We start from the raw sequence: 22,797 nt of genomic DNA on the forward strand, positions 1-22,797 counted from the left end.
AATTGGACTTCTTTATGTACCTCATATAAGTGGAATCACACAGTATTTGTCCTTCTTGTAACTGGCTTGTTGTATTTAGCATAATGTCCTCAAGGTTCATACATATTGTAGAATGTAACAGTATTTCTTTCCTTTGTAAGGCTGCATTATATTCCTTTATATGTGTATACCACATTCTGCTTATTCATTCATCCATGGATGGACATTTGTGTTGCTTCCACCTTTTGGCTATTATGAGTAGTGCTGCTATGAATATGAATGTGCAAATAGTTCTTTGAGACCCTGCTTTCAATTCGTTTGGCAATATATACAGAAGTGCAACTTCTGGATCGTATGGTAGTTCTATTTTTAATTGTTTTAGAAACCACCATGCTGGTTTTCATAGCAGTTGCAGCATTTTGCAATCCCACTAACAGTACACAGGGGTTCTAACTTCTCCACCTCACCAACAACACTTGTATTTTCTGGGTTTGTTTGTTTTTTGGATAGTAACTATCCTAATGGGTGTAAGGTGATATGTCATTGTGGTTTTGATATGCATTTCTCTGATTATTAGTGATGCTGAGAATCTTTTCATATGCTTATTGACCATCTATATATCATGTTTGGAGAAATGTCTATTCAAGTCTTTTGTCCATTTTTTAATTGGGTTACTTGATTCTTTGCTTTTGAGTTATAGGTTTTCTTTATATAGTCAAGATGTTAACCCCATACCAAATATATAATTTTATCTTATTCTTTAGGTTGCCTATTCACTCTGTTGATTGTGTACTTTGATGAACAAAAGTTTTAAGTTATTTTCAGTCTAATTTATCTATTTTTGCTTTCATTGACTGTTTTGATATCCAAGAAATCATTGCCAATCTAATGTCATAAACTTTTTCCTCTGTTTTCTTCTAGGAGTTTTATAATTTTGTATGCCACCAGACCATAACTTACCAGTTGTACAGGGCCTTAGAATGCAATGAAAGGCCAAAGGGCCCCAGGGGTAGCTGCAACAAGGACTAAGAGGGTCTAGATACCAGCAATAAGAGCAGTGTGGTAAGGAAGATGGTGGATGACACCTCGGGACAGAAGCACCAGCTCCAACACCCAGGCCCCAAGGCTGCCGTGCCTGCCATCATTCTTATGTTCCTCCAGGAGTCAGTTTTATATGTGAAGTACTGATATAATGAAACTTCAGAGTCTCTCTTGCTCTAAACAGCCTCTCATGCATTCATTCAATCTACATTTACCATGCATCATTGATGTAGGAGACATGGTTCTAAGCACCTTGCATGTTCTAAGTCATTTAATCCTCAGGTGCACTAACTAAGCATGTTCTATGTATCCAGCAAAACTGTACATACTAGACATTAAAGATGACAACTCTATATCCCTCATGCTCAAGGAATTCACCACATAGCCAAAGTCACAAGAGGTTTTTTTCACTTTCATATTTTTCCATCTCCCTCTCTTTCTTATACTCTGGCTTTTCTTTCTCTGACTGATCTTCCATGTAGCTCAACATATGTCAGGCTGTCAACATATGGCATGTTTTGCAAACAGATAAATAGTGGCACATATGCAACCATATATTCCTGGCATGCAGATGCCTCAGCTTGGCTTTGTCAGTCTCAGCATTTGGTAAGTCTCTCTCAGAAATTCCAGAATGTGCTAACCGCCCATGTATCTATCCTCTGACAAGTGGTTAAAATAAGATGTTCCATGTCTTCTTTGGTGCAGAACACTGTCTCCCCGCCCTTTTAATTTGGAGGCATTTAATACCAAAGGCTCTGTCCTTACTCTCGAGTATTTGAGATGTTCTGACCAGAGGTCAAGTTACCCATTAAAGATTCTTTTGTTTTTACACTTGGCAGTGATTCATTATGTCCTCTGTGCCAGTGGATCAGCCCTACTGGGACATGGATGGGCTGTGCTCTAAAAGTGTTAAGTCTATTTTGTCTACTTAAACATAAAAATAAGTCTGTGTAGCAGACTCTGTACACACCCCACCCATGTCTTTCAGCACTCACCATTTCCCTGCATACCAGTCTGAATGCCTGAATCTGCATTTCTTTGAGGACTTTGTCTGTGCATGGACACAGCAGGCCCAAGGCACTCCTATACCCCTTTCCCAATATCCCTCAAACAATGACTGATAAGAAATGATGGATCAATGTCCAGCTCTCTCGTCTTTCAATAGGATAGTTCTGAGGCAGGGGATCCCAGAATTTCCACTGGGAAACTTGCTTGATAGTATAGCCTAATTGATTCCTTCCTCTTCCTCTCTCTTCCCCACCACCCACTACTAGTGTTTCCTGTAGTTACCCCATAAACAAAGTACTTGCACTTGAATCTTTGTGTCAGGGTCTTCTTCTAGAAGTACCTAAATTAAGACTAAATGTAATTCAACTCTGGCAAAAAAGTGATCAATGATAACACAGGATTTCCTTAACCTCGGACTTTTGACTGGTGGCCCAGAAGACAATCTACACTGTAAAAATGCTCCTGGGCCCAGCTGATGTGGCTCAGTGGTTGAGCATCGTCCCATGGACTGAGAGTTCCTGGTTTGATTCCCGGTCAGGGCACATGCCCATATTGCAGACTAAATCCCCAGTAGGAGATGTGCAAGAGGCAGCTCATCAGTGTTTCTCTCTCACATCGTTTGTATCTTTTCTCCCTTCCTCTTGCTCTAACAAATCGATAAAAAATAAAAAATAAAAAAATGCTCCTGGATGTCAACAAAAGTAGCAGCATATCCCAAGTGTTGGAAATACTGTGCCCAAATTCTGCTTGGTCACTTGATCTGGTAACAATGTGTCCCAGGGAAGAATGTGTAGAAATGGGAGTAGGAAAGATTGAGAAAAATTAGAGTCTGTCACTTTTTCTATTCCTGTGTGTCTTCTTGCCACTTCCCTCTTAAGATCATATTTTCCCCCTTTTCCTTGTAAAGATTAAAATGTACACAAACAATAAGGTAAAGGAAAAAAGCAATCAAAGAAGAAAGTGAACATGTTTGTTTGGTTGTTCTAGCAGCTCAATGTGTACTGCTAAGTACAACATTTAACTGCTAAGAACTCAGGTTAGACCCAAGGAGTCAAAAGTCATTAACAAAGGTAACTCAAGACAGAAAGTTTAAAAGTATCTCTATACTATTGCCCTTTAACTAGATACTCCAAAATTTTCAAGTAAATCCCACTGGCAAAATTTGATTTTTTATAAACTGAGTATCAGGAAGAAGAAAACAAGAGTTTGAGATAAGAGTGAAGTCCATTACATTTCAACCCTTTATCCATTTAGGAACCTCTAGGCCAGCACTGTCTAATAGAACTTTCTGTGATGATGGATGTTCTAGAGGCTACACTGTCCAATACAGTAGCCACTAGCCACATGTAGCTATTGAGTACTTGAAATGTGGGTAGTGCATTCAATATGTATTGCAGTTATTTAAATAATTCATATATTACACATTATTAAATGTACAATATAGCTTTATAATTGTAATATAATTATAATAATGGTTATTGCAGGTCCAGCTCCCCACCCCATCCCTTTTTCCTTTCTCTCTGCAGTGAAGCCCTGGCTTGAGCTCATGTTTCTGTCTTGACACAAGTATCCCCTTTAGGATTTATTTTCTTTCTTTTTTTAGGATTGATTTTCTGTTCTTACACTCCAGACCTGATCACTGTCCCCTGCCTCCCAGACTTTGGGATCTGTTGAGGGGATTTCCCTCACAAGGGGAGAATCACAATTATCCATTTTCAAACCAAACTTCTCTTTAACCTCCTTTCTATTAACTCAACGTGGGGGCTGAGACACCAAAGAAAATATGGTGACTGCCTCAAACTTTCCATCACCTACATAGTACCTCCTTTTCTTCATACATACGCTTGCTCTCAATTTGTGGAGAGACCTTGACAAATTATCCCTTGTGTAATAGTGATGCAGATGTGGTCAGATGTCTGCACATATCCCTTTAGAGCCCTTCACGATCTTCATGCACATCTGTCACTCCCTATCCACCCTGAGCTGCCTTTCTAGGCATCTGTCCTCAGGATGTTAGAACCTATGTTGTCCATGCAAGGAGATCCAGAAGTACCTGGGAGTCTATGCTGCAGTGAGTCCTGATTCATTGATTATTATGGGGAGGGAGGTCTATAAATATTCCAGCTTCCTTGTACCCTGACAAGGACTTACACTGTCCCCAGAGCAGGACTGAGCCATTACCCTCTTGGGGACTTCACTTGTTATATCACCCTCCTTGGAGTGCTTTCCAGTTCTAGTTCATGAACCCACATTCTACTACCAAGGAATCCAACCTAAAACAAGTATTTCTTTTAAAAAATCTAAAATTCACTAAAGGTTTTCTTTTTGTAATTTCTTTTAAAAAGAAAGCTTGTTTTTAAAGGGGATGGTGGGTAGAAATATTTTCCAATTAAAGATTTAAAAAATATTTTGAGCTGAGCTAAACAGATCAGTATTACCTTAAACTCTTGAAAATTTTGTTATCTGTCCAACAGATAAGTTTGTAAATGTTCTCAATCCAAACATTTGAATCAGTAGTTCAGTGTGAGGCCCTCAAAATACAAAAGGAAGGAGAAGGACATGTTTAGATTCAGCAAATATTTGTTGCGGGTGTATAATATCTGAGGCATTTATTCCAGATGAAGAGATGAAAGTAACAGTGTACCCCACGTTGCTCTCAGTTTCACACAGGTCTAAAGGAGGAGTTCGCTAATCACACCATTGCTTTGCCAAACATACTTAGCAACAAGGACTTATTAAAAATGGAACTGGTTTCTTCAATATTTTTTTTAATTCAACAAAGGGCTATTTCATGACCTAGTTTCTTTATTAAGTAATAACGTATGGAACGTCTTGTTTTCAGTCCTCAGCCGCTGCCAAAACTTTAATGTATCAAATCCAACAGATCACAGTCATCCGGAAGCTCTATTAATAGCAAGATCACTTTCAAATCCACTGTACCAAGTAGCATTTTGTTTTTTGGTTAGGCACATAATACATTCCATATCATATCTGGTGAGTTATGTTTTGAGGTTGCATTTTAAAAAAATTAATCAGGCTTGTTTTAAATTAGGGCAACAAAAATTTCATCATTGTTTGGTATTTTGGCTTGGGACATTGTGGTACCACAGCTAATATCTAGGTTTGTGGACCCTAAATTAAAACACACTTGTCTCTTTATATTCTTGTGCTGTGTTTCTTAGTGCTTATGAGAAATCACAGAAGTGTAAGAAAGAAAAAAGCTCTCTGGCAAGGAAGCAAGTTGTGATGATCCCATGAAGCGTATCATTCAATATAGATTCTGGTCCACTTGGGGGCATCTCAAATGAGGGAGAAGAACTGCACAGGGTAAGAAAATAGAACATTTCCCCTGCATTTTAAATCATTTATCAAGTCCTTTTGTGTGTGTCTATGTCCATGTGTGTATGTCTTATTTAAAAATCCTTCCCTATCACAGAGTCATAAAGCTATTGTGATGGCTAATTTTCTGTGTCAACTTGACTAGGCTATGGTGCCTGGTTGTTTGGTCAAACACCAGTTCAGATGTTGCTGTGAAGGTATTTTATAGATGTGATTAACATTTACATCAGTAGACTTTGATAAAGTGTGTGTGGGCCTCATCCAAGCAGTTAAGGCCTTAAGAGAAAAGACTGAAGCTCCTCGAGGAAGAAGGAACTTGATCTCCAGACTGCCTTCAGACTCAATGCTATAATATCAACTCTTGCTGAACTTCCAGTCAGATGGTCAGTCCCACCCCTACAATCATGTCAGTCAATTTTTTAAAACCTCTATCTTCTCTCCCTCTCCCTCTCCCTCTCTCTCTCTACATATATATATAATATATATAAGATATATAGAATATATAGAATATATATATTTTACACACACACATATGTGTGTGTGTAAAATTTATCTATTATATGTATATATACATAATAGATAGACAGAGATATGTAAATATTAGTTCTGTTTCTCTAGAGAACTCTAATACATATATTCTTCTATGTTGGTGTGCTCCTGTAGTCCCAGGTACTTGGGATGCTGAGGCTGGAGGATTGCTTGAGCCCAGGAGTTCTGGGCTGTAGTGCGCTATGCCGATCGGGTATCTGCACTAAGTTTGGCGTCAATATGGTGACCTCCCGGGAGCGGGGAACCACCAGGTTGCCTAAAGAGGGGTGAACCGGCCCAGGATGGAAAGTTAAGTTTGGGATTTCATAACTAATTTTTACATCATCTGTAATTTATTTTGTAGATATATTCTTAATTTAGTATTTCTTCATTCAATTTCATGTGCTTTGGAAAGTAAAAGAGATAAATGTATGTATTTACCAGTTCTCCTGCACTGTAAGTTTGTGGAGAGAGAAACATCAATGTGAGAGAGAAATATCAATCACTTGCCTCCTGTATGCACCCCAAATGGGGATCTAACCATAACTTTTTGGTGTACAGGATGACACACCAACCAACCGAGCCACCTGGCCAGGGAAGTTTGGGTATCTTTTTATTATTTATTTATTTATTTATTTATTTATTTATTTATTTATTTTTGTTACAGATGTTTCTCCTTTTCCCCCCACTGATTTCCCCCTCCCCTCCCCTCCCTGCCCTGCCCCCAGCTTTGTTGTCCATGTGCTTGTGTATCTTATTAAAAGCATAAACATCTAGTCCTCTATGTAGAAATTCTAATTCAGTAAGTCTGCGATGGGGTCTAAGCATCTGTATTTTGTTAATACAGGCAATTCTGAAGTTCTATATAAAAGAAAATATAGGTAAATGCTTTTCCATCCTTTAGATAGGGAACATCTGGGAATGATATTAGAGACAAAATCTATTAAGAAAGAAGCTTGAGATATTTGATTATATTAAATATTTTAAACTATATAAAACTATCAGTTATAAGATGAATAAGTTGCAGGGATCTAATATATAACATGGTGACTATAGTTGAAAATACTGTATCATATAATTCAAATTTGCTGAGTCAAAATTGTGTTTTCAAAAAACCACAAAGGTAACTATTTGAGGTGATGAACACATTAATTAACTTGATAAATGGAATTGTTTCACAATGTTTACATTTATCAAATCATCTCATTGTACACTTTAAATATATGAGAATTTTGTCAGTTAAACCTCAATCAAGCTGAAAAAATTCATATAGAAAAGATTATTCGTAAGATTTTTAAACTCCTGTCCAGCAAGCAACACCATAAGGAAAGTTGAAAGTAGAAGGACTAACTAGGAAAAATGTAAAATACCTATTAAAAATTATTGTTCATATGTAAAAAGCTTTTATAAGTTAATACTTCAGAAATAATAGAATAAATCAGAAGATGAAGAACCTGAGTTATGGAATATGAAAGTCTCCATTGGAATCCTGGCCTTAGAACTTACAAACAAGATCCTGGTGTGCACTTTATTAAATCTTTGCCTCTATTTTCACATCTCTAAAACAGGAATAATAGTAACTTTATTGGGTCGTGGTGAATTTTAAAATAAATAATTCCTATTAAGAGCTTAGAATAGTGGCATATTGTAAGACATCAATAAATATTAGCTTTTTAATGAAAACAATAACATCCTAAAGAAAAATTGGCAAAGACATAAAGGGACAATTCATCAAAGCAACAATAACAACCCAATACAAATGCTAATGAAACATAAAAAAGTGTACTCACTTATGATTAGAAAAATACAAAATAAAAGATAGTATTATTTTTTTTGTCTTGAAAACAATGTTGTTTGTCAGATTGGCAAAGATTAGAAAGACAGACAGCCCTGACAGGTAGCTCAGCTGGTTGGAGCATTGTCCCTATGTGCCAAAAGAGTGAGGGTTCGATTCCCTGTCAGGGCACATACCTAGGTTGTGGGTTTGATCCTTGGTCACGGTGCACGTGGGAGGCAGCCAATCAGTATTTCTCTCTCACATCAATGTTTTTCTCTCTCTCCCCCTTCCTCTCTCTGTCAAAAAAATCAATAAACATCCTCAGGTGAGGATTGAAAAAAAAAAAAGACATCATCATCTACAGTTGGAGAGGGTAATGGGAAACATATTCCCACACAATTCTCTACGGTGAATACTTAGTATGGTTGAAAAGGTAAATAACAGTTATCCCTTTGCTAGTTTGAGTACCACCCACTACCCCAGCTTCCTGGCCCTCTCCCCTGGGACCTGAACTTCTGAATCAAGCAATAAAAAAATTACCCTCTGGTTTATGCTCTATGCTAACATCAGTATCCATTCTGCTGTTGAGTATTTTGAATATTATCTCTGGATACAATATTTCTGTAGAGCATTCTTACAATATGTCAGAGCTTAAAATAAGTACACCAAGGAACTAATGAGAAAAATGTATAAAAGTCTACAGATTCAGAAGATTATTGCAAAATTGGAAACAACGTAAAAGCCCTACAAGAGACTGGTTAAATTTGTCATGGTAAATCCATACAATGTAATATTATGCATATCTTAAAATGAAGACATTAAAATGCCCTCCAGTATGTAATTAATGGGGGGGGGGGAGTTACAAAACATCATAACCAATATGATTTCTTTTGTTTGGGTATGTTTTTTTCATGTATTTGTATGTGTAAAATATATGTGTATGTGTCTGTATATGTATACATATATGCACACATACATATACATATTTTATATATACATATAATTTTCATATTTATCTGTGGCAAATTACAAAAAATAGCCACAAATTATTCTTATCTCTGTATGCCTGTACCTTTGGAATGTGACTTTGGCCGTCCTCAGATCAGAAGGTGAAATCTATCTATTGCCACCTTAAATCTGTGCTTAGCTATGTAACTTGTTTGGCCAATGGGACATTAACAGATGTGGTACTGGCAGAGGCCTAAAAAAATGCTTGGGCTTTGGTGCTTTGTCTCTTATTGTGCTTGGAACCCTGAGACCATCATGTGAATAGGTGAACAGCCTATTGTCCAACAACTGAAGAGTCCACTGGAGAGGCCACACAGAGGAAGACTGAGGTTTCTTGGCCAACAGCTTGCCAACTGCCAGCTGTGAGTGAGGCCATGCTCCACCATCCAGCCCCGGCTAAGCCTCCAGAAGGGTGCAGAGATATGCTGAGCCCAACCTGCCAACCCACAGAATTATAAGGCAATAATTAATTATTGTTTCAAGCCACTAAGTTCTGGATGGTTTAATATATAAATTCAGGTAGTAGAATGTGTATACGTTAAAGTTCAAAAGCAATTTTTTATAACTCTGTATTTCCTAAACTTTTACAAAAAAATACACGCATTATTTTTAAAATCAGAAAAATTTGCTTTATCTATTTAAAAACTTTAAGTTACTTTTTAAAGTTTTTAAATTAAAAAATGAAATCCTCTACCTAATTTAAGCTATTTAACAGAATAATAATTGTAATAGCTAACATTTATTTTTTTAACTCATGTTTATTGTTGAATGTATTAAGATGTCCCCCCTTTAGATCACAATACCAGATTTCAGGTTATACTACAAAGCCACTGTAATCAAAACAGCCTGGTACTGGCACAAGAACAGGTATATAGACCAGTGGAACAGAATAGAGAACCCAGAAATGGACCCAAGGCAATATGCTCAATTAATATTTGACAAAGGTGGCAAAAGCATACAGTGGAGTAAGGACAGCCTCTTTAATAAATGGTGCTGGGAAAATTGGACAGCTACTTGCAGAAAAATGAAACTAGACCATCAACTTACACCCTACACTACAATAAACTCAAAATGGATAAACGACTTAAATGTAACTCATGAATCCATAAAAATCCTAGAAGAGACTGTGGGCAACAAAATTTCAGACATCATACGCAGCAGAATTTTTACTAACACATCACCTAAGGCAATAGAAACAAAGAAGAAAATGAACACATGGGACTACATCAAACTCAAAAGCTTCTGCACAGTGAAAGATACTATCATCAAAACGGAAAGGCTACCCACTGTATGGGAGAGCATAATTGCCAATGATATATCAGATAAGGGGTTAATTTCCAATACATATAGAGTGCTCATACAACTCCACAAAAGGAAGACAAAAAATCCAATTAAAAAATGGACAGAGGAACTAAATAGACACCTCTCCAAACAGGACATACAAATGGCTAAGAAACATATGAAGAAATGCTCATCATCACTAATCATCAGAGAGATGCAAATCAAAACAACACTGAGGTATCACCTCACACCTGTCAGAATGGCCGCCATCAACAAATCATCAAACAAAAAGTGTTGGCGAGGGTGTGGAGAAAAGGGGACTCTAGTATACTGCTGGTGGGAATGCAGACTGGGGCAGCCACTATGGAAAACAATATGGTGTCACCTCAAAAAATTAAAAATTGATCTTCCATTTGACCCAGTGATCCCACTTCTAGGAATATACCCTAAGAAGCATAAAACACCAATCAGAAAGAATATATGTACCCCCATCTTTGTAGCAGCACTATTTACAATAGCTAAGATCTGGAAACAGCCCAAGTGTCCATCAGTAGACGAATGGATAAAAAAACAGTGGTACATATACACAATGGAGTACTATGCAGCGGTAAGAAAGATCTCTTATCCTTTGAGACTACATGGAGGGACCTTGAAAGTATCGTCCTAAGTGAAACAAGCCAAACAGAGAAAGACAAGTTTCATATGATCTCACTTATTTGTGGAATATAATGAACATAACAGTTTGAGGAATGAGGTAGTCCCAGAGACGCGGAAGCGGGGTACAGACTGACAATCCCCTAAGGAGTGGGGAGGTGGGGGAGGGATGAACCACAGAACTTATACGCATGTATGCATGAACAGTGGACATGGACAACAATCTGGGGAAGGGGCAGGGAGGGAGGGAGAGGGGGGAATCAGTGGGGGGAAAAGGAGAAACATCTGTAACAAAAATTAATCAATAAAAAAAAAAAATGTCCTCCCTTTTTTCCCCATTGACCCCCTCCTGCCTTCCCCACACTGTTGTCAGTGTCCATTGGTTATGCATATATGCATAGAAGTTCTTTGGTTTACCTCATCCTGCCTTCCCTCCCCCCTTCCCTTTGAGGTTCATCAGTCTAACAACCCATTTGTACTTCTTAATCCCTTCATCTTTTTCACCCATCCCCCAGCCCCCACCCATTTGGCAAGCAACAAAATGTTCTCTGTATCTATGAGACTGTTTCTGTTCTGCTTCCTCATTTTTCTTTGTAGATTCAATTGTTGATAGATATGTATTAAGTGCCATTTCGTTGTTCATATTTTTGTTCTTCTCCTTCAAGAAGACCCTTCAACATTTCATATAATACTGGTTTGGTGATGATGAATTCCTTTAGCCTTTTCTTGTCTGGAAAACTCTTGATATGTCTATCGATTCTAAATGATAGCTTTGCAGGACAGAGTCGTCTTGGTTGTAGGTTGTTGTTTTTCATCACCTTGAATATCTCTTGCCACTTTTTTCTGGTCTGCATTGTTTCTTTTGAGAAATCAGCTGACAGTCTTATGGGAGCTCCTTTGGAAGTCACAAACTGCTTCTCTTGCTGCTTTTAAGATTCTCTCTTTGGAATTTTGATGATGATGTGTCCTGCTGTGGACCTCTTTGGGTTCATCTTGTGTGGGACTATCTATGCTTCCTGGACTTGTATGTCTGTTTCCTTCACCAAGTTAGGGAAGGTTTCTGCCATTCTTGTTTCAAATAGATTTTCGATTTCTTGTCCTCTCTCTTCTCCTTCTGGCACCCCAAGATGCAAATGTTGGCACACTTGAAGTCGTCCCAGAGGCTCCTTACACATCCTCATTGTTTTGGATTTTTTTTCTTTTCGTTGTTCTGATTGGTTGTTTTTTGCTTCCTCATATTCCAAATCGATGGTTTGCTTCTTGGTTTTACCTACTCTACTATTGAATCTATGTAAATTATTCTTTATTTCAGTTAGTGCCTCCTTCATTTCTGACTGTGCATCCTTCATTTCTGACTCCTCCTTTTTTATGCTCTTGAGGCCCTCACTAAGTTCATTGAGCATCCTTATAAGCAGTGTTTTGAACTCTGCATCTGTTAGGTTGCTTATCTCCATTTCGCTTAGTTCTTTTCCTGGAGTTTTGTTCTGTTCTTTCATTTGGAACTTGTTTCTTTGTCTCCTCATTTTGGCTGCCTCCTTGTGTTTGTTTCTATGTATTACTTAACAAGAGGTATGCGGCTAGCTGAGACCAGATGCTGCTTGTTTGAAAGAATTTAGGAAAACCTGAAGCAGGATCCAAAACAGGCCAATCCTATGGTAAAGCCACTGGAAACAGCTTGGGTGGGCCTGAAAGTTGGGTGGGGCAGGGCCTCAGGGAGTCACCTGGGTGGGGCAAACAGTGTGAGCCAGGTTGCTGGCGCCCCAGATATGGTGGCCATCTGCCACCCCAGGGAAGGGCTCACCAAAGGAACATCAGCCTCCGCCAGCACATCTGTCCAGGAGAATGCAGCCTCTCCAGCCCTCGTCCTGAGGCCAAACAGCTCAGTTCTTCCCTGTATGTCTCTAATGCCTGTTAAGCTGCCTCCCCTCCAAGCTTAGAAGGAGCACATTCGAGTAAGTCCGTGTGCGGGCCCTTTAACTGTGTGCTGGCATGTTTATAAGCCCATAATTGATGATTGGTAAATTATTGTGCTGCTCCCTAACTGATGATTGGGAAATTCATTGTGTGCCCTCTAGCTGAACCTCTTTAGTCAAAATAACCTCAATAAATTGGAATACTCCCTGAACCAAGAAATTGTTGGGAGCCAGCTATGTGTCTGACAGAGTCTATAAAGCCTGGAGGTCTTGAGTCAGAGACTCGACCTCCCCCACAATCTCAAGGAATTGGGCTTGCATTGTGTTTGTGCAGCTCAGGACTAAGTGTGACCCAATGTACCTTGAAATACCTGAAATACCTGGGTGTTCCTGGGTGTGCCTGGATGTGCCTGGGTGGGCCTGGGTGTTCCTGTTATTCGCAAGGCCAGCTAATAAATGGCTCTTATTTGGACTTCAATTCTCTAGTGGTCTTTCTTTGACTCTGTCGCACCACAACATTTGGAGGCCCCAGGGCTGGTCTTCAAGAACTCAGGATCAGTCACCGGCTGGCTTTTCTCTCTATTTGGCTTTGATTTGGCTCTGGTGGTCTCACGGTTCTCTCGCGCCACAACAAGAGGAACTGCCTGGGCTCCAGCAGCCTCAGCCTCCCTCAGCCTCAGTTCCCACTGGTTTTCCCAGGCCAAAGTTATGGGGACTTCACTTTCTGGCACTGGAACCCTGAGTTGGGGTCCTGGTATAGGATGGGGACCCTTCACTCCTCAGGGAGGATGTTCCCAGCCGAGGTATTCTCCTGATTTTTATCTGCCACATGTGGGTGTGGGACCAGCTCGTCTGCGCCTCCACCCCTCCTACCAGTCTCAATGTGGCTGCTTCTGTTTCTTTAATTTTGTAGTTGTAGGACTTCCATTCAGCTCAATGCCAGGCAGTTCTGAATGATGGTTGTGTTATAGTTTAATTGTAATTTTGATGTGGTTGTGGGAGGAGGCAAGTACCACCTTTACCTACGCCGCCATCTTGACTGGAAGTCTTTATTTATTTTTTAAATAACTAACATTTAAATAGCACTTACTGTGTGCCAGGCATTGTGTGGTTTACATACATTATCTTAATCATCATAATAATTCAATTGCAAAAATATATATACTGTTATCATATCATTTTTCTAGTTGAGGAATTGAGAGCCAGAGAGGTTTATTAACTTGTCCAAGGGTACACAGCTAGTAAAATAGCAGATATATGGTTGATCCCATGCAGACTGTTTCCTGAGTCTGTGCTTTTAACTGGAAGAAGACAGAGATAAAACTATATATAAACATGAAAGGTCATATCTCAAAGATGTGGTATCTAAAAGTTACAGCTGTGAGATATCCAGGATGCTCCCTAGGTTTCCTGGGTTTCCTAACTTCATACAATTTCATCAATAAAATGTGGTGTAGAAGATGTGCTAGGGCTCAAATTGTTCCATTTTGCCACTTGTTAGCAACTCTCTTATCAGGATTTGTTGAGGGAGGTGGAGGGTGTTAAACTTCTAACTAAAAGCAGGCTTGTCAATTGATTAGGTTTTTATAATTCATGCTTTCTGTCTTTACCAAGACCCCCAACTAGAAAATTGTGGGTTCTTGGGCAAGCTAATCTCTTGAAGCCACTGGTTTTTCCTGTGTCAAATAGAAATAAGAGGGTGTTGTGAAGATTAAATAATATTATTCTTGTCAAGAACTTGGTAAGAGCTGCTAGTCTCTAACATCGTTATCTCAATTTATCAATAAAAATTTTAGAAACTATAACTTCATCAAATTCTAAATTATCTGTACACTTCAATGTCATCCAAAGCAAAGGAATAGAACATCTTTGTCATGGAATGACAGAACCGAGAGACGAAAATACTTGGTGACCATCCTTTCTTGTGGTCTTAATAGTATAAAATCAGCACAAGAAGGTGGACCTAGGTGGTCAAATAAAATAAAAATTGGTAATCCCACATGGAGTCATCTGATGATCCTTGGCTTGCCATTTCCTGAGTGAAATTACCTCCAAGTACTGTTGTGACTTGGAGATGTGAGTCCCTTTCCAACTCAGAACGGTCACAGCCATAGATTGTCAATGGCTGAAGACAAGAGAAAGTAGGTCTGGGACTGTTCTGCCTTTTCATTATTGTCTCCTACAGCCATAATTACCCACATGACAGGCTTATTCTCTTTCAACAGACAGGGTTAATATTGTCTAGTCTTAGATAATAATTTGAAGTCTGCAACAGTTAAACTGTAAATAAGACACAGGTTGAAAAAAATGAAAAGATTTTGTTAAATAAAAACAAGTGAAACTAAAGGAAAGGTCATAGTTTTATTTCTGTAAAAATGCAATCTAAAGTTAATCCCTATCTGCTTAGAATCCCTCTGCTTTTTTAGATTATAATAAAATTTCTCCTTCAATAATCATCTTGCATACTTTCCTTAGGGGAAACTGTTTATATTTCATCATATCTTCAAAATGTAATAGATCTCTATGCTAATCAACTTTTCCTACTTGGATCATTCCTTTAAAATACTATTGAACAGGTTTGTTTTTTAAAAATCAACTTGGCAGTAAATTTGACTGGTATCAGAGGTATGATAAGTCAACACAGTTTTAGAGATAGTTTTGATAATGAATGGCTAGGACGCCAGAGGTACCTTTGGCAGATTGATGCTGTAATGGCTCCCAATTTGTTCAAGTCTCCCTATATCCATACCCTTGGGTAGTCTCCTTCTATACTGTCTCTAGACTTGGCCATGTGATTTGTTGACCGATAGGATAATAACAAATGTGCCAAGCAATGATTTGAAAAGCACTTGCACTCTGGGGCTATTCCCCTCTTTCTCTTGTTAAGACTCTTGTTACAGCTGCCATGTGAACAAGCCCATCCAGGGCTGCCTGATGGATGATGAGATAAATTCATGGCTGGAACTCACACCTGCCTCAGCTAACAGCCAGCCAATATCCTACCTGACCTAGTAGCTGTCCATAGACACATGAATGACACCCAGTTAAGACCAGCAGAAGGCTCATCCATTTGAGCCCAGTCCAAATTTCCAGAGCACAGAATAGTGGTTGTTGTTTTAAGCCTCTAGGTTTTGATGCGGTTTGTTCTACAGTAAAAGCTAAATGACATGGTGTCCTGGTGATAGCAGAATTGTAGCACCAGCATTGGGGCAGATGTTAGATCCCATCAGAGTGTTTTTGCTTATAGACGATTGTAATTGATATGGACATAAAACAACAAGAAGTGAGCAAATCTGGGGTGGTCCATCTATCTACAGACACACAGTTATGAACATGACACCTATGAAAACTAGAACAAACATAGCCAACGAGTATGGGAATGGATATGGGTTGACCCCTCATTATTCAGTGTTTGGAATCAATTGAGTAGACACTTGAAATTGAAATTATGAGGGTTTTAAGAATAGTGATGGCCTCCAAGTCAGCACCACCTACAACTCCATTTGTTTGCACCTTTGCATTTCATGCTTTGCATAAAGTTCCTGAAGCACTTGGTTGCACCAAATCAACTGGCTCGTGAAACTGGGACTTGCTTCATGATGTTTTTTCCATCTATTTTTCCTACATATATGCTCTGTAAAACATCCCTTAGGAAAAGTGTTCTGTGGTCACATAAATCATTACATAGTCTTGACCTTTCTTGGAATTTCACAATGTACCTTGGCATATTAAAGACCTGTTCATCTTCATGTATTCCAGTGCTGAAATGTATTTGACCATGGAATCATTTTGTGAGTAACGTATATTAAAATCTCAATAACTAATGTTTCTCAGAGAACACTTTGAGAAAGTTATTTTTAACTTTCTTATAATGAAATACAGCACACATATGGAAAAGTACATGAAGCACAAACATGCAGCATAATGAATTATTTTAGACCAAATACTCTTGTAACTACCCCCCTGGTCAAGAAACAGAACACTTCCAAATCTTCACTAGACCCCTGTGTACTCCTGGCCCATTACAAATTCCTTCCTCTTCCCTAGAGGTAACCATTTCCCTGACTTTATGGTAATAACTCCCTTGCAGTGTTTTATTGTTTTGCCATCTAAATATGCATGCCTAAACTATGGACTTGTTTTCTCTGTTTTTGAAAACTATATAAATGGAATTACACAGTATGTATTGAAGGGGCATAGGATATAAGTATCTTCAACTTCAACAGATAATGTCAAACTCTGCCCCAAATTGAGGGTACCAATTGACACTGCTACCAATAGTGTATGATAGTTCCAGTTGCTCCACACCCTAGGTTATATTTGGTAATGTCAGATGATTTAATTTTTGCCAATCTATTCAGTGTATAGTGGAGATGTGAATTTGCATTTATCTGATTAATAATGAGGTGGAATACATTTTATTGTGTTTATTCATCACTTGGATATCTACTACTCTTTTCTTAATTTATTTATTTTTGTTACAGATGTTGCTCCTCTACCCCCGATTCCCACCTCCCACTCCCTTTTCTCCCTCTCCCCAGCTTTGTTGTCCCTGTCCATTGTCACGCATACATGCATATAAGTTCTATGGTTTATATCTCCCACCACCCCCTCTTCTGTGGATAGTCAGTCTGTACCCCATGTCCACGTCTCTGGGACTACCCCATTCCTCACACTGTTATGTTCATTATACTCCACAAATAAGTGAGATTATATGATACTTATCTTTCTCTGTTTGGCTTGTTTCACTTAGGATGACACTTTCCAGGTCCCACCATGACTTCTCAAAGAATAAGAGATGTTTCTTTCTTACACCTGCATAGTACTCCATTGTGTATATGTACCACTGCTTTTTTATCCATTCTTCTACTGATGGACACTTGGGCTGTTTCCAGATCTTAGCTATTGTAAATAGTGCTGCTACAAACATGGGGGTATATATATTCTTTCGGATTGGTGTTTCAGGCTTCTTAGGGTAAATTCCTAGAAGTGGAATCACTGGGTCAAATGGAAGTTCAATTTTTAATTTTTTGAGGTAATACCATATTGTTTTCCATAGTAGCTGCACTAGTCTGCATTCCCACCAGCAGTGTACTAGGGTCCTCTTTTCTCCACACCCTCGCCAACACTTGTTTGATGATTTGTTGATGGTGGCCATTCTGACAGGTGTGAGGTGATACCTCATTGTTGTTTTAATTTGCATCTCTCTGATGATTAGTGATGATGAGCATTTCTTTGTATGTCTCTTAGCCATTTGTATGTCCGGTTTGGAGAGGTGTCTATTTAGTTCCTCTGCCCATTTTTTAATTGGGTTCTTTGTCTTCCTTTTGTGGAGTTGTATGAGCACTCTATATATATTGAAAATTAACCCCTTATCTAATATATCATTGGCAATTATGCTCTCCCATACAGTGGGTAGCCTTTCCATTTTCATGATTGTATCTTTTGCTGTACAGAAGCTTTTGAGTTTGATGTAGTCCCATGTGTTCACTTTCTCCTTTGTTTCTGTTACCTTAGGTGATGTGTCAGTGAAAATTCTGCTGCGTATGATGTCTGATATTTTGTTGCCTACATTTTCTTCTAGGATTTTTATGGATTCATGAGTCACATTTAAGTATTTTATCCATTTTGAGTTTATTCTTATGTAGGGTGTAAGTTGATGGTCTAGTTTCATTTTTTTGCATGTACCTGTCGAATTTTCCCAACAGTATTTATTAAAGAGATTGTCTTTCCTCCACTGTATGCTCTTGCCAACTTTGTCAGAGATTAATTGAGCATATTGCCTTGGATCCATTTCTGGGTTCTGGGTTCTGTTCCATTGGTCTATATGCCTGTTCTTGTGCCAGTACCAGGCTGTTTTGAGTAGAGTGGCCTTGTAGCATAACCTGAAATCTGGTAATGTGATCCCTCCTACTAGGTTCTTCTTTTTCAAGATTGTTGTGGCTATTTGAGGTTTTTTTTGGTTGCATATGAACTTTTGAAGTATTTGTTCTAGTTCTGTGAAGTATGTCATTGGTATTTTGATGGGGATTGCATTGAATCTATAGATTGCTTTGGGTAGTATGGACATTTTAATGATGATAATTCTTCCAATCCATAACCAGGGTATGTGCTTCCACTTTTTTTATATCTTCCTCTATTTCTTTTTTCAATGACCTGTAGTTTTCTGTGAATAGGTCTTTATTTCTTTGGTTAAGTTTATTCCTAGGTATCTTAATTTTTTTGTTGCAATGGTAAATGGGATTGTTTTCTTAGTTTCTCTTTCTGTGAGTTCATCATTGGTGTATAAGAATGCCATTGATTTCTTGATGCTAATTTTGTATCCTGCTACTTTGCCAAATTCATTTATTAAGTCTAGTAATTTTTTATGGAGTCCTTGGGGTTTTCTACATATAGTATCATGTCATCTGCAAATAATGATAGTTTCACTTCTTCCTTTCCAATTTGGATCCCTTTTATTTTTTCTTCCTGTCTGATTGCTGTGGCTAAGACTTCCAGTACTATGTTAAAGAACAGTGGCGAAAGTGGACATCCCTGTCTTGTTTCTGTTCTTAAGGGGAATGTTTAGTTTCTGCCCATTGAGTATGATGTTGGCTGTAGGTCTTTCATATATGGCCTTTATTATGTCGAGATATGATCCCTCTATTCCCACACTGCTGAGCATTTTTATCAGAAATGGATGCTGGATTTTGTCGAAGGCTTTTTTGGCATCTATTGATATGATCATGTGGTTTTTATTTTTCATTTTGTTTATGTGGTGTATCACATTTATTGATTTGCGAATATTGTACCAGCCTTGCATCCCTGGGATAAATCCCACTTGGTCATGGTGAATAATTTTTTTGATGTATTTCTGGATCCGATTTGCTAGTATTTTTTTCAGGATTTTGGCATCTATGTTCATCAGGGATATTGGCCTGTAGTTTTCTTTCTTTGTAATGACTTTTCCTGGTTTTTGAATTAGAATTATGCTGGCCTCATAGAACGAGTTTGGAAGTCTTCCTTCTTCTTGAATTTTTTGAAATAGTTTGAGGAGAATGGGTGTTAGTTCTTTTTTGAATGTTCGGTAAAACTCCCCCGTGAAGCCATCCGGGCCTGGACTTTTGTTTGCTGGGAGAGTCTTGATCACGTCTTCAATTTCCTTAGTTGTTATTGGTCTGTTCAAGTTTTCCCAGTCCAGTTTTGGGAGACTGTGTGTTTCTAGAAAGTTGTCCATTTTGCTTAGATTGTCAAATTTGTTGCCATATAATTGTTCGTAGTAGTTGTATCCTTTGTATTTCTATGGTGTCAGTTGTTACTTCTCCTCTTTCATTTCTGATTTTGTGTATTTGGGTTCTCTCTCTTTGTTTCTTGGTGAGTCTAGCTAAGGGTCCATCAATCTTTTTTATCTTTTCGAAAAACCAGCTCTTTGTTTCATTGATCCTTTGAGTTGTTCTTTTGGTCTCTATGTCATTTATTTCTGCTCTCATCTTTACTATTTCCTTCATTCTACTTGCTCTAGGGTTTTCTTTTTGTTTGCTTTCTAATTCTTTAAGTTGTGAGGTTAGGTAGTCAATTAGAGATTTTTCTTGCTTCTTGAGGTAGGCCTGTAGTGCTATGAACTTCCCTCTCAGAACTGCTTTCGCTGTATCCCATAGGTTTTGTGTTGTTGTGTGTTCATTTTCATTGGTTCCCAGGAAGTTCTTTATTTCTTCCTCGATCTCCTCATTGACCCATTCATTGTTTAATAACATGTTATTTAGCTTCCATGTGTTCCAATGTCTTTGCATGTTCTTGTTGCAATTGATTTGTAGTTTCATGCCATTGTGATTTGAGAAGATGCTTGATATGGTTTCAATCTTCTTGAACTTGTAGAGACTTAGTTTGTGTCCTAACATGTGGTCTATCTTTGAGAATGCCCCTTGTGCACTTGAGAAGAATGTGAATTCTGTAGTTTTAGGGTGTAATTCTCTGTAAATATCTATTAAATCCATTTGGTCTAGTGCTTCATTTAGAGTCTCTGTTTTTTTTGCTAATTTTTTGTCTAGAGGATCTATCCAGTGATGTCAGTGGGGTGTTGAAGTCCCCTGCTATATTTGTATTGCTATCGAATTCTCCTTCGAAGTTTTCTAGAAGATTTTTGATATATTATGGTGCTCCTATAATGGGTGCATATATGTTTATCAAGGTTATATCTTCCTGTTGGATAGATCCTTTCAATATTATGTAGTGGCCTTTTTTTGGCTCTAGTTATGGCCTTCATTTTGAAATCTCTTTTATCAGATATGAGTATTGCTACCCCAGCTATTTTTTCCTTTCCATTTCCTTGGAAGATTTTTTTCCATCCCTTCACTCTCAACCTATGTGAGTCTTTTGTTGTGAGGTGGGTCTCTTGTAAACAACATATAGATGAGTCATGCTTTCTTATCCAATCAGCTACTCTGTGTCTTTTTATCGGAGCATTCAATCCATTTACATTTAAGGTGATTATTGATGTGTGTTTATTTATTGCCATTTTTGTTTAGTGTGGTTCTATTTTTATTCCTACTTCTCTTACTAATTACAGCAGTCATTTTAATATTTCTTGCAGTGCTGCTTTGGTGCTAATATATTCCCTTAGCCTTTTTTTGTCTGGGAAGCTCTTTATTTGACCTTCTATTTTGAATGATACCCTTGCTGGGTAGAGTAGTCTTGGATTCAGATTCTTGTTTTTCATGACCTTGATTACTTCCTGCCATTCCTTTCTGGCCTGTAGTTTTTCTGTTGAGAAGTCAGCTGAGAGCCTTATGGGGTTTCCTTTGTAGGTAACCTGTTGCTTATCTCTTGCTGCTTTTAGGATTCTCTCTTTGTGTATAATTTTTAGCATTTTGATTACTATGTGTCTTGGTGTGGGCCTGTTTGGGTTCTTCTTACTTGGGGTTCCCTGTGCTTCTTGAACTTGAATGCCTTCTTCCTTCACCAAATTAGGGAAGTTTTCTGTCAGTATTTCTTTGAATATATTCTCTAACCCTTGCTCATTTTCTCCTTCTTCGGGGATTCCTATGATGCAAATGTTATTACGTTTCCAGTTGTCCCACAGTTCTGTTAAGTTGTCTTCCTGCTTTTCAATTGTTTTTTCCTTTTGGTTTTTTGATTGGTTGATTTTTTTTTACCCTATCTTCTAATTCACTGATCCAGTCTTCAGCTTCCTCTACTCTGCTATTTAGACCTTCGAATGTGTTCTGTATTTCTGATATGTCATTGTTCATTTCTTCTTGGTGGTTTTTAATTTCCAACTGGTTGATTTTCCACATTTCTGTGTCTTTTCTCATGGTGCTCATGTCCTTACTCACACTGTTGAGCTTCCTCAAGATCATGGCTCTGAATTCTAGTTCTGTTAACTTGCTTAACTGCACCTCATTTATCTCATCTTTGGTAGAGGTCTCTTGTTCTTTTATTTGGCTTTTGTTTCTGTGTTTCACCATTTTGGCTATCACAGTGGGCTTTGGAGCCTGCCAAATTTTCACTGTGGGTGTTGGTGTTTTGCTGTTTGTGGCTCTCTCTCCTGAGTTTGGATGATGCAGGGAGGACCCACGTTAGACACCACTGTCAAGTCTTACTTTTCTGGTTAGAGTTGCTAGCCCAGGGAATGGTCCTGTTATCCTCTAGCTTTTTGCCTGGAGGCTATTAGTAGTGGTCACCTGAAGAACCTTGGTTTCTGAGTTGAATGAAAAACTCCCTCAGGTGCTCAGTGTAAGAGGATTTCCCGAGGGTGGAGCAGATGCTGGTTGTTAATGGGACCCAATTAGCATTTCAATGGCCACCAGGTGGGGTTGAATCTCGGAGGAAGGGGCCACTGCCTCTCTCTAGGGCCCAGGGAAGGAGTAAGATGACCTCAGTCCTGCGTGGGTGCAACTCAGCAAAAAGCTCTGAGCGCCCTCCAAATCCCGAGTGTCCCCACACAGTTTCAGTCCAGTCTTCCCTCCCTTTTCCGGAGCCCAAGGTGAGTGGCTGCTGCTATTTTAGCCTCTGTCCCAGCTCTGCGCTGTGGAGCACCTTGGGAGTTTAACCCGTGGATGCCGCTCCCAGCTATGGCCGTCACTCCAGGCCAAGTCCGCCGCTGCTCCCAGCCGAGGGCACAGCTCCCAGCTGAGGCCACTGCCAACAGTAGGTTCCCGGCCCCCTGTCTCCACAAGCCTACCAGAATTGAATCAGTGTCCCTGGTTATGTGGTCCTCCAAGCTGCTTTTCGGCTGCCTTTTTTTTGACGATTTGTCTTTATTTTCGTTGTAATTCCAGTTTGGTCCTGGGA

This window comes from Molossus molossus, unplaced genomic scaffold, assembly GCF_014108415.1.
Source record: "Molossus molossus isolate mMolMol1 unplaced genomic scaffold, mMolMol1.p scaffold_m16_p_2, whole genome shotgun sequence".
NCBI classification, from domain to species: Eukaryota; Metazoa; Chordata; class Mammalia; order Chiroptera; family Molossidae; genus Molossus; species Molossus molossus.